A 13,800-nucleotide genomic window follows, 5' to 3' on the forward strand; every position below is an offset into this window, starting at 1 on the left:
TCTTGTGTACACAGTTTAAAAGACAGTTTTACTTATATTGTATTAAATGGAAGTGCTTTCAGTACAGAAAGGGTTCTTAAACTCCAGTGAAGAGTTGGGAGGAGCTCACAAGCGTGAAAACCTCTCAAATCAAACACATCTAGTTTACAGATTTATGGTGTTATTTCTTTTATTTTTTAACGACTACAAGACACCTAATTTTTAATTATTCATGAAATTCTTGTTTGTGTTGGAACGTAATGGTACTGTGTTTGGATTGAATCTACGTAAACATGAACTTATCACTGATTCTTAATCAAAGTGAAACTTTATCATCAGTACTTAACTGTTTTGAATTGGCTTTCTGATTACAGCTCTCCCATTCTTATTGTGTAAATCAAGTACATTGTTCCAAAGAGTGATTTTAGCCGCGGCTAAGCAACTCGTTGAACGGCTTTGAGTGTGTTTTTTTCACAGTACTACTTTTTATCTCACAGTTGCTACATTAGCCAATTTAGTATCTAATTACGGTTTTAAATATAAGAGTTAAAATCCTTTCGTTTGATGTATTTAATCACGTCCAGGGTCTAATAGATCAAGCATTTTATTTTGAGGGTAAAGTGATAAGGTTCTGATGAGTAATAAAATCAAATCGGGCATGCAAGCACCCCATACTTAGTATTGTTGGGGCATATAAATATAACTAATAAAAAGGGAAACAAAGGTTTCATAGATTAATTCACTCTAATTCTGCCTAAGAGAATTTCAAGCGCCCCGGCTTTTGATGATTCTCTATTGCTCAGAAATTAACTGTTTGGCTTTCTGTCTGTTATAAATTACAAACACAGTCCACACACACATAGTTACAACGCACCGTATTGCCCTTCCAAAGCAGCTAATGTTCTTTCCAAGCAACTTCTTTATGGATTTCTAAAACGACCATACAAATAATCCTAATAGTAGATAAAACACATCCTTTAAATATATAAACCGTGGTAAAACCCAAATAAATGTTATTTCAAAGCATACCAATTAAATCTAAATTAAGCAACAAGTTCGATTCATTCGAACAATCACTACTAACTGAAACATGATTAATATAGTAAGGAAGTTCAAATGTTTTATGTATATTCATTTCACACTTTACATCAAACTATTTTGCTTTGCTTTATATCAAGTGAGCCTTGAAATCAGATAGTTATTAGAGATCTTGTCAGTGGCAATCACATAGTTATTTCAATTCTTCACTAAAGCTGAGCATGACACTGACATTCATTTGTGTTTCTTGTCGACATAGCACAACACTATTACATGAGCATCACTGATATACTTTATTGCCAAAAAGTAAATTGTCTTTTTGTAATAACTACGTGATTGCCACAGACAAGAACAATCAAATGATGAAGCTGCAAAGATGCAGGCACGATTACAAGTGGCCAAGACAGTTTCTGGTGAAAATCTTTGTCTGGTGTACCTATAATGCTTATGTCATATAAAATTGCTACAAACCACACAAGGAAACTGGAAGGAGTGTTTATACCTTCTATATGTTTGTTCAAAAACTCTGTCATGAATTAGTAGAGATACTCTGTTGCACTCAAGTTACTGCATCATGCTGAAAGCCTGGTTCAGATGAGATAAAACTGTGGGATCTGGCAATGAGAACTGTTTTGAGGCTTATCATTCCAAAGTTCAATTGTTGTGATAAATTACTGAACTTGTAGCCTCAGTGATGATACACTTAAAGAAAGGAGGGGGAGTAGGATCATGGTACTGAAAGGGGTGGGGAACCTAAGGTTCATAGGGTTAATATGATGCAACATGTGAACTCTGCCAGTAGTCAACAGTGTTGTAATAACAAGTTGGTAATTTGAAGTTTAAACTTGATTTTATGTTTCACAACATTTTAAACCATAAATTGGTACAATAAAGAATGTATGAAATGTTAAGTTTTCAGTTTCTAAACATTGTATATTCTAAACCTTATCATTAAATGCATTGTTTTTACTTCAGAATATCTTTAAGAATTACATTGAAATTGGAGATATAATACTAGCTTCTTAAATATTATTTCATTTCATGTAAAGAACACTTATGATTTTAATGTATGTATATTTGTTTTTCCTAATGTTATTTAAACTAGTTTAGAAATCAAATCTTGAACTTTTTTTTATTCACTCAGTTGTAAAAACATTATGGAATTAATATTTGAAAGAAGCTGTCTATAATATTATAAATACTTTGAATTGTATGAATTATAATTAAGTATATTGTTAACAGAAAGGAAAAAATGGAAATGAGAAAAGAGCATAAAGATAAATTAGAGTTTACCCAGCAACAGCTGCACTTATTAACTGATGAAGTAAAACACCATATTGGGCATTTAGTACACAAAGTTGAACAGTAGGTAGCAAAAGCATTAAATGAAGAGATCCATCGGTTAAACGTTGTTGTTAATGAGTTTGAAAGACCTTTCCATCCAGATAATTTGGTTCTTAGTGTCTATAAAAAGGTATGGACATGATTTTTTTTTTATTATTTCTTCATTTCAGTAGTGCACTCAATTTTTCTGGTATAAATTATTGTCTACGTTTTTTGTATATCACATTAGAAATGTAAGTGTATTTTTAACAACTTTGTTATGCTATAGGCTGTTGCAGCAAATTGTTTATTTTCTGTATGCAATAAAAACATCTTAATTCTGTGGTTATGGACACTCCTGTTCTATGCACCTCTTAAAATTTCATTTTTTTACATTCACAATTCAATTAACCAATCTTACGATCAATGAATGCCAGGGAAATTAGCATCAACATTTACATTGTATTTCAAAGTCTTGTATTATTTAAGCTTTAATTCCTCTATTTTAAAATGAAACTTTAAAGAAAAAATTCTTAATCTTCCAAGTAACTGCAGACTTTTACAGAACTTTTTAACTTTGTAATTTGAATACTTCTTGATGTATTCTAACCTTCCAGGTATAAATAAATTATAGGTTAATTTCACTATTTTCACATTCTTCTTTCAAGTCCGTAGGTCATGTTTGGAGAAAAATTACTTGGAACTCTTGATATGTTCACTTTCTATGTATAGAATGTTAATTTTTCATCTTATTATACTAAGTTGAGCTAAATATTTGTAAACAATAGAAAAATCACATTTTAAAATATCTGCTAGGCCAAGTATTGCTTAAGGTACTCGACTCATAATCCAAAGCTTGTGGGTTCGAATCCCTGTCACACCAAACATACTCGCCTTTTTAGCTGTGGGAGCATTATAATGTAACAGTCAATCCCACTATTTGTTGGTAAAAGAGTAGCCCAAGAGCTGGTAGTGGGTGGTGATGACCAGCTGCCTTCCCTCTAGTCTTCCATTGCAAAATTAGGACGACTATCATAGATATCCTCATGTAGCTGTGCGCGAAATTCAAGCCAAACCAAAGCAATCCCAATAGATATTTTGAAATTGGTGTGAAAATTCCAGAGAGAACTTTTCAAACTACTCTTAGCATTGTTGCTATTTTTGTCCTTGTTAACACTTCAGCATTGTTTCTCACAAATAAGGATGTTAGTGAGAAAGACAATTACATTGTATTTAGGTTTTACCTTTATAGTTCAGTTAATTATGTTACTTGTGTGTAGTAGGATAACATCCCAACATTCTGACAAAGGCTAAAGAGTCTTTGCCTATGATATCCTGATATTGCCTTAGAGTTCCCATTGACTTGTGTTGCAATAAGTAATAATCTTAAAGGACAGAAAAGGGGTAAAAAAACCATAAAAAGTAAACTAATGATTAAGAATATAATCAAAATAAGATTTATTAAGATTATTCGACCACAAATTAAAACGTATTTACATTTTTTCTATTTTAATATTTATATGTTTTATTCACACATTGATGACAGTACCTAAATTTTTAGAATTTAGGTACAAGTAACTAAAATAGAGAAAAACAAGTTTTTTAATTAAAACAGTCTCATTCATTTTGTACAAAATACTTATAATCTTGGACAAAATTTCCCATTTTGTTTTCAAGATATATTAAAAAAAGCCAAGAGGTACTGAAGTAACCAAATGGGTTCAGCCCTGTAGCCATAAAGTTATGATGTCACATTGGTTTTGAAGTAAAAAGTTTGGAAATAAGCAACACATAAACCTAAGGCTAGGTTTCAAAGATTGTGGGTTTTGAAAAGGAAGTTGTCACGCAAGTAAAGAAACAAATCAGTGCTGAAACATGTGAATATTTTATTATTTCAGCAAATTTTGCAGCTAAATCCATGATTCTAACTTACTAAAATAAGTTTTTTGTAAATCAAATAAATAATTGAAATTGTAATGCCTATAAATTCTGCTGTGTAGGAAATTACCAGTTTAATTCCTTTACTTTTTAATAGATAAACAAAACTAAAAATCATATATTTTTAATGTAATGTTTAGAACATTTTAGTCATTTTTACCATTTCATCTAAACTAAATAAAACTATATCGCCATTTGAAATATCCTTTAAGAATATATACTATCAAGAGTTGGCAATTAATTACTTGTGAGTTTGTTAAATCTTTCTTAACTTCATTTTGACTAGCAGTTTTTTTTACAAGTTAAACACAACATATAATTGAGAATAAAACGTTTGTTTTAAAATCATATCTTATTAATTGTGTTTGTTAAGACTACATGTTTAATAAAATTAAGTATAATCTTTCATGGTACTTGTGTTTGTTGTTTTATGAATAATTTACTTTGTACAGTTCACACTTTTCTTGCATTAGTAACTAATTTAGTTAAGAATGCCCCTTAGCATAAAAATCCTCGCGTGTTCGTGTTTTTATACACACACACACACTTCTGTAAACAATACAATTTTTTTTTTTCACAAATAATTAACAATAAAATGCATACAAGCTAAACACACTATAATTGGTCATTGTTGCTGATTAAGCAGGAAGAAAAGTTGAACCAGAATTATGTAAAACTGTGTACCTGAACTTAGTGTTTTGAGTTTTTGTACAGTTTGTGCTATTGTTTAGAGAAAAATAGAAGGAAGGTACACATCCTAATGTAAATTGTTTTTCACGTAGTAAAAGTTTATTATAAAAGCACCACATTATCACAAGTTTTGCCTTAGAACGTCAATTTTGTGTTTAACAATGTTACAGAAGAAAGATTGTGACTTATTTTTTGCAGAGCTTACTTGTTGTTGAAGTGTATAATACAACATGCACCTCAACATCTATTACTGTCTGATGTAAAAATTGCATATAAATTCACATCTTCAGAATTTGCATCTATGTAATGGTAGAACATGAATTTCAAAATTGTTTACTATTTTAATTTTTTAATGTTTAATACAAAATATTATGTCCTTTACCTTGCCTAGAAATACTGAAAATAGCAGTGGAATTTCAGAAAGAATATGTTGTCTAAGAATATTTCACAATAGCATTTAAGATAGTTATTTCTGAAAAAAGTATAAGTGGCAAGTTGATATTCTGTTTCATTATTTTTTGATAAAAGTGTTTTGTTTCTCAAGAGTACTTGTGTTAATACAATTGCAATAACAAAATATAAACTTTCAACTGGAACAATACATTCATTTGTTTTGTATTTGATATTTGTGACTCACTTTTAACTAAGGTTTTGTATTGTGTCAGAATCATTACTTGTGTTTTGTAAACTTTCTCAGTATAAATGACAAACATTTTGTTAAGATAAACAACTAGTAAAAGAAGAATATTGTAGTATCTGCATTAAGGGCTACAGATATATTGTAATGTAAAAAAATATATTACTAGAAAAAAGAATCCCAGCACTTTTAATGTCAATGAAATAGATTTTTTTAGTTTTTTGTTTGTAATGATACTTTTGAATTATCATAATACAACAGAAATTTCAGAAGGTACTCATCCTCATGTTGTTAAATTTATACTGCATTTTTCATGTTTCTCTGTTCTAACATCATGACATTGACTTTGTTGTACTATCAAATTGTAAACCTAAAATCACATGAGAAAAAAATGATAATATAGCATGAGAAAACTAGTACTGTTTAAAGTCTTCACTGCAGTTGAAAAAAATCACAAAGTATGAGATTCGAGAGGAAATTTTGGTAACTTGTCAACCTCGAGAAAATTGTGTCTGTTTTCAGGTTTACTGAGTAGCTTACAGAAAGAAATTTTTGGTTACAGGGAACTGAGCAGTACCTTCGCTCGACTTTGTCAGCTTGTTGATGAGGTGATCAATGAAATGCAGGGAGAAATCAGAACACTTGACACAGAAGTAGAGAAGCTGGACGAATGTTTAACCATGTCGAGGATTCTGAGGTAAAGATATTTAAAGAAGTGCTTGAGTTTGGTATAATCAGTTTTCTTCAGCCATTTTGATAAACTTTCACATCTTAAATGAACATATTAAAATTTTTTTTATTAAATTTAAGTAACCAAATTGAAGTTTTCAGCAGCCTTGTCTACATTTTTTTTCCAATTTGAACTAATATGAAAACAGTTTCAATTATCTTGAAAACATCATCTTGTATAGGGTTCCAAAGAAACACAAACACAATTACAGTAAAACTTGGCATGACAAACAAATGAAAAGCACAGCACTCTTGTCAAAGTACTGTGTCCAACTTACCCTAATTGCAGTCACTCTTCAACTAAGGAAAAGTCAGCTATTTCATGTGAAATAACTTTATAGATGCTGATGTTGCATTATAAAATTAGTTTCAAAAATTAACTGTTTTCATTTTGATTTAATCTTTGTTTGTACACTTGTCAGTTTTTCATTTAAAAGTCTAAAGAAGTGTTAATTAGATAAATGATACAGTTTCTGCCCTTGTGAGAAAACTAAGCTATATATTTTCCAGGATTTTACGTGTGCTCGTTGCACTGGCAAGGACCATGTTGCCTACAAGTGTGAAACAGACCCTCATTGCATCAATTGCAATGGCTCTCACCCTTCCTACTTTCGTTCTTGCCATAAATGGTTGGAAGAAAAAGAGGTGTTGCGTTTGAAAACAATTCATAACATTACCTATCCTGAGGCTTGAAAATTGCTGTCCACCACGTCATCTCGGACATATGCTGCTGCACTTCGTACCACAACTACTGTGGGAGTGCAGACAGATCTCTCTGTGCCTCCTAAAGAGTTGTTCTCCAAACAAATGAAAGTCATTTGACCTCCATGGTTAAAAAAGTTGATGAATCAACTTCAACACCCATCTATATACATTCCACCAATCCCCAAGATCCGCATCCTTTGGTTCCAGGTACAGGTATTTCCTCGGATACGTCTTCTTCTTCCACCCCAAGATGCAAAACAATCATTCATTCACATCCTCAGTCTCGGGAATCCCCTTCCAACAGCAAATACCTGCACAAACGACCCAGGGAAGGATCATGGAGGACGACTAAGGACAGATAGGAAAAAAGACATGATCATAAACAGAAGGATTTTCCACCCAATTTGCCTACACGTAAATAAAAATGGCCACCCTGATACAATGGAGCTGTCGAGGTTTACGTTCTAATTTGGACGACATCAAAACACTGATTGCTTTCTACCATCCTGTTTGTCTTTCCTTAGAGGAAACATTTATGAAACCTTTTGGCAGTTTTCTTTATAAAAATCAACATGTGCTTACCCTGTCTTTGCCACTTGACACACCATTGGAGGCTGCATCCATTCATGTTTCCTTGGGTCATACCATCACTGTTTGTTCTCTCTACCTGTCACCTGGGGAGACATATGATCAATCCAGACCTTGATACTCTTATTGAACAGTTCCTGTATCCCTTTTTCATCCTGGGGGACTTTAATGGACATCATACCCTCTGGGGAAGTGCTGATATTGATAGGTGGGGTTGCTCTATAGAGCAAATGCTCTATACTGGCTCTTCTACTTATTTCCATGCACCTTGTCAGTCCTTTATTGCTATTGATCTCTCAATTTGCTCCCCTTCATTGTTTTCCCATTTTTCATGGAGGGTTGACAATAATCCATGAGGAAGTGATCATTTTCCTATAATCTTAAGAGAAACTGGCTGTGGTCAATTCCACCAGACCTGCATGCCCCAATGGAAGCTGGATCAGGCAAACTGGCCCTCTTTTCACTGTTGTCACAGAACTTGATCCTGCCATCGTCTGTAAGCCATTAATAGACGACTGTGTGGCAGCAGTAACTGACTATTATACAACATTTGCTCAATGCATTCCCAAAACCGTGACACGTTTTCCACTATATCCTCGTCCATGGTGGAATCCTGCCGTCCACATCGCACGCAAGGCTCAAAAAACGGGCCTGGGATACTTTCCGTAGATATCCCACACTGTTGAACCGCATCGCTTTGCAGCGGCCCCTTTCACATCTCATGTCTGTTGTCAAACATGAGTATTATTGAGCGGCAGCTACAGACTGCCCTCAATTGTTTACTGAAGTGGACAACAGCAAACGGCTTTAACTTCTCTCTCTCTAAAACTGTTTATGTGCACTTTTGCTGCCAATGGGGTATTCACCCTGATCCTGAACTCCAAATCGGTGAAGTTGTACTGCCTATGGTTTCTGAGATTGAGTTCTTGGGATTTATCTTTTACAATAAGCTGACCTTTATACCACACATCAAGCAGCTACGGGTCAAATGTACAAGAGCACTGAACATCCTCCGTGTCCTCTCTTCCACCACTTGGGGAGCGGATTGATGTTCTATGCTAAAGACATATCTTTAACTCATCTGAGAAAAGTAGACACTCCTGATTGGAAATACTGTCTGCTATTAGCTGAACATCCTTTCATTTCTATTTATACAGATGGTTCAAAATCAAGTAAATGTGTGGACTCTGCCATGGTTTGTTGTGGCTTGATGGTTACATGCAGAATCCCCTCTACAGCTTCTGTGTTCACTGCTAAACTGTATGCCATTTCTCTTGCCCTGGTTCACACTGAAGCTAAGCAGTGTGAAAAACTGCACGATTTATACTGACTCGCTAAGTTCTCTACTGATCCTGGAATCACTTCACATTGGTTCACATCTTGTTCTCGCCGATATTCAAAACTGACTGGCCCATTTCTTTTTAACATCTACTTCTATACAGCTTTTCTGGATACCGGGCCACGTTGGTATTCGCAGGAATGAGCTCACCGACACTGCAGCTGAGTTTGTGTGCTCTGGCACTATGGTCCTGTCTTCACATTCCTGGCAGTCGAACAACACGAAAACAAACTTTTCCAAATAAAACCCTATATTGGACATCTTGCTTCTGTAAGGATCGGAAAGAGGAAGTTGTTCTAACTAGACTATGCAATGGTCACAGAGTTTAACTCATCATTTTCTTTTATCTGGAACTGATGCACCAGTGTGTAGTTTGTGTAAAACTCAAATCACGATAAGCCACATTTTACTTTCTTGTCATCATTACGACTCTCAATGATGGCACCATTTAAAACATGTTCTGTCCCGAGGTTTGTCCATAACGTTAGGCAGTGTTATTGGTGATGGTGACACTGTCCAACGTGATAATGCTTTTCGTTTTTAAAGACCATTAATCTTTTAATGCCATTTAAGTTTTTAATTTATACGTTACACCTTTGTAATATGACTCCCTTTTAAAAATCACAGTTCATCTAGTTCGATTTGAAATTAGAAACTAACCATAACATTAAATAACGCGAAACCAGGACTGGAAATGCCAACTTCAGGTGACTAACGCTGCTGTTTTAACTACCCATTAGTCATCTTGGCGAGTTATTATTGTAATTTTGCTACACATCTTTTAAAACCTTTTTAGTACTTTCCTTTTTGAAAATAGTCATAACGTCAAGTAACTAGGAACCAGGACTGGAAAGGCCAACTTCAGGTGACTGATTGTGGTTTTTGTACTTACTTGTTAGTCTTCCTGGCGAGTTATGATAATTAGTTACACTACAGAAAGTCTTTTACAACTTGAATTGCTGTAGTTTTTCTCTTAACGTTGTAGACTGTAAAGTACTGGTGATATTTATCATATAACAGTGGAGCAGTACCGTTATGATTATTGCACTTGTAAATTATTATTTATACAGTTATTATGTATGTTAACCTTTATGTGTATCAGCTTATTAATTTGTTAATTACAACTTTAATACTACCAAACAGATGTATTTCAGTTGGATGATTTTCAAAGTTGGGCATATAAAAGACTTGTGATTTAACATTAATAACTAACATGCTAGGCAGTATTCAAGGAAGACTTGTATCATTTAAACATGAAAATATTGTTGTCGACACAGTAATAAATCATGAGTTTTCAAGTAAAAAATTGTTTTACTGGAAATTTTCACATTACCGGTAGGTTTCATGTGTGAAATTGGCTTTCTCAGGTCAGTGTCCTAGTTCAAATGTTGTGTGTAGTTGGCTTCACCAGGTCAGTGTCTTAGTTCAAGTTGTTGTGTGAAGTTGGCTTTCTCAGGTCAGTGTCCTAAATCAAATGTTGTGTGAAGTTGGCTTCATCAGGTCAGTGTCTTAGTTCAAGTTGTTGTGTGAAATTGGCTTCATCAAGGCAGTGTCCTAGTTCAAGTTGTTGTGTGAAGTTGGCTTCATCAGGTCGGTGTCTTAGTTCAAGTTAATTTTAACTGGTCAGTATGTTAACCGGTAAGCGTTGTTGTTAAACCGACGTTTCACAATTTTACTAACTCAACTGACTGAACATTGAAAATGCACGAATATAAGATAACACAATGCCTATATATGAACTAATTTGGAGCGCAGGAAATTACAACATGAAAACGTTATTATCTAATATAAGCACAATGCCCCACCCCACCCCAGTAGGACAGTGGTATATCAGCGGACATATACTACTAAAATTCGGGTTTCGATACCTGCGGTGAGCAGAGCACAGATAGCCTTCTGTGTAGCTTTGTGCATAACAACAATTAAGCAAATAAATACAAACACAGTTTCAACCGACTTGCAAGGTATTGGTTTAATTTTGTGCTTTGAAACATCCAAGATATCAGCTCCCATACGAAATCCATAGTTACTGAAATAAGCAACAATTTAATAAGAACACCCAACGATAATTATTCTTCCAGTGCAAGAGAGGTTTGGTTCGTCCTCTGGATTGATTCTTAAAGTTATGAAGTGTTGAAATTGAAAACAAAAAGCGTTATATTTGTCACTTTCTGTAGGTAATGTAGACCTATGTTAAAAATCACATTTTAATTTCGGTGGGCACAACAAAGATAACTTATAGCGTTGTGCTTAACAAAACAAACTAACCTATATTTGTTTAATAAATGTGATAATTATCAATAACCTCTGATCAAAAGTAAGATATCTAATTACATAATTTATGAATTAATGAAGATATTTTAACCAAATGACTAGAAATATATTACGTCATAAAACAGTACACAGAACTATAATCCACAATGATTAGAATGCTTTACTTAAACCATTAGATAACTACCTTACTATTAACAGTGCCTATTCTGCAATCTCAGTTATAGTAAGCTGGATGTGGTCATATGGTTAGCAATCGACTACTGTGAACCCGAAGGTTAGTGGTTCGAGACCCCTCGTCGCGAAAAAGACTCAGAGCTCTTAGAGCCGTGAGTATGCTGTAAGAGTGACGGTCTAATTTCACTATTCGATGAGATTAAAACAGCCACAAAATATTGGTGAGTGCTGCTGTTTAGCTGATTCTCTGGTTTATCAGTTCGAAATTGTTTAGTTTTGCGCTACAAACAAATCCAACAATATGTGAATATTATATACCCTTTGTTAAACTCAAAATGACCAAAAAAGGTTAAAACGTTGTTCTCTACTTTATTTTAACAAAAGTTTTAATATCCATAATAGCCGTCTTGAGATACAAAATCCCAATATCTTACAAGTTTCACCAAGTTTAAGAGATTTGCCATTTCTAAAGTCCATGAACTAAGCTCACAATGCAACATTTTCTTCATAAACGCAAAATTAATAATGTTTATAAAAGTAACAAATAATAATATTCACGAGACAAGTTTAAGAAAACGGAGTACTTGCCAAACACATGCAATCGTACAGCTGTTTGCTGCTATGTTTTGACATTCATTCCACCAAGTGATCATAAACAAAGTTATTTATTGATAAACTACTCGACACAGTATTTTGTACACGTATTCTTATAACGACAGTATTTGTGTTTTGGTTTTTCTTATATGTCACAGCAGATATGTTTATGCGTATGTGCGTCAGTCTTGGCAGAGAAAACTACAGTATACATGACTAAAATAAAATTATTTTCTTCGTTAAGTCATTAAAATACATTTTTTTCATAACTGTTAAGGTTTATTTGTAAATACATTTTGAAGTTTGTTATTGTAGATTAGAAAGTATCAGCGTCTTTTTCAATTAAAGACATACGGTTAACATTTTGAAAGAGGTCAACAGGACACCAGATTGTTTTATTTATTTGTTTGCCGTTAAGCACAAAGATACACAACAGGCTAACAGTGTTGTTTCTACTAGAGGTCTCAAAACTCGGCTTTTAGCGTTATAAGTCCGAGAGTTGATATTAAATATCTCTACTGTATTTCTTCCTTGTTTAACTTTTACTATTCATTTACCCCCTGAAAGAAAAATGCTTCATTGTTTCCTGACTATCGACATTAAGACAAACTGTTACAACTGTCTCTTTAGTAAGCTATTGTAACGTAGTCAAACTTTACAATTATTACTATTATTTTCATTTAGAGTCTGTCATATTTTAGCAGCTCCTGACCTACTAGGTTTAATATATTTTAAAATGTTTAATCACAAGCTGAGGCATCCGTCCAACGTCTAAGGATATAAGGATTGAACTAATAAATGAAATGAAAAAAAAAATATGTGCGTAACTCATTACACATGTAATTTATTTCACAACTACATTATTTCATACAAACATTAATCTACGTTACAGAAATGGTATTACAATTATTTTGCTTTGTTCTACTTTATTACTTTTTCTAATCCCTCTTTAAAACCTCGACGCTTGTTGATACTCTGAGTGCTTCTTGATAGACGTGGGTTAAAAATAAATATATTTCTTGGTGACCGTATTCTTTAACACCAAACATAGAACTGACCATGTGTAAAACAAGGATTTTTTTAATGTAGCTTTTCGTGTTAAGGGTCTGACCTTGTGAGCTGATTGCCATTTTCTTCTGGCAAAAATGTGAATGTTTGACATTTTTAATGAAAAAAAAACAACAGAAATTTTCCAAGAAAAACTTAAAAAATGTCAAGAAGAAAACTCAATATAATTATTTCTTAAATAAAATTGGCTCCAAAGCTGTAGAATCATTAACTAAACAAATTTATCTTTGCTATTGTAGTGATACAATTTCGATAAGGTCAGATACTAATTACCTTGTGACATACTGCTTAGTCCAATGTATCATCCTGTCGAGGTTGATTCAGAGACCACAAAGTAGGTCGTGAACAAACAAAAACAATTGTTTTTTGTTTTGTTTTTTACTTCTATGAATATAAATGTGTATAGTGGTATAGGAGGACATACATGTGCATAGCTTTATGTATACTGGAACACGTCAGAATGTGGTCATTGATATGATTCATAAATGACTGTGAATTTTAAATAGCAATAAATGAATGTGCATTTCATATGTGACTTCTTTTTGGATGTATATTTGTTACATATATATATATGTATATTTTTTCATTGAAATAATGTGCCAGAAATATAAACTAGTTTAATCTAGATTATGCAAGATCATGAGAAAGTTCAAAGGGACATTAGATGACTCATTTAATTGAGATAACCCTTCATCTAAAAGCGAGAAAAAATTCAAAGTATTAA

General features: G+C 33.3%; 1 protein-coding gene and 1 long non-coding RNA gene across 2 annotated transcripts in view; both read left to right on the plus strand.

Moving 5' to 3' along the window:
* Window positions 1-9,505, plus strand: part of LOC143252417 (uncharacterized) — a 29,424-nt gene extending 19,919 nt beyond the window's left edge. Inside the window, exons 4-5 of the long non-coding RNA XR_013028985.1 lie at window positions 6,168-6,302; window positions 6,845-9,505. This is a non-coding gene — a long non-coding RNA (uncharacterized LOC143252417). The remainder of the gene's footprint in view (window positions 1-6,167; window positions 6,303-6,844) is intronic.
* Window positions 1-13,800, plus strand: part of LOC143232552 (mitofusin-2-like) — a 99,800-nt gene that overhangs the window by 54,503 nt on the left and 31,497 nt on the right. The window lies entirely within an intron of this gene.

This window comes from Tachypleus tridentatus, chromosome 1, assembly GCF_004210375.1.
Source record: "Tachypleus tridentatus isolate NWPU-2018 chromosome 1, ASM421037v1, whole genome shotgun sequence".
NCBI lineage: Eukaryota > Metazoa > Arthropoda > Merostomata > Xiphosura > Limulidae > Tachypleus > Tachypleus tridentatus.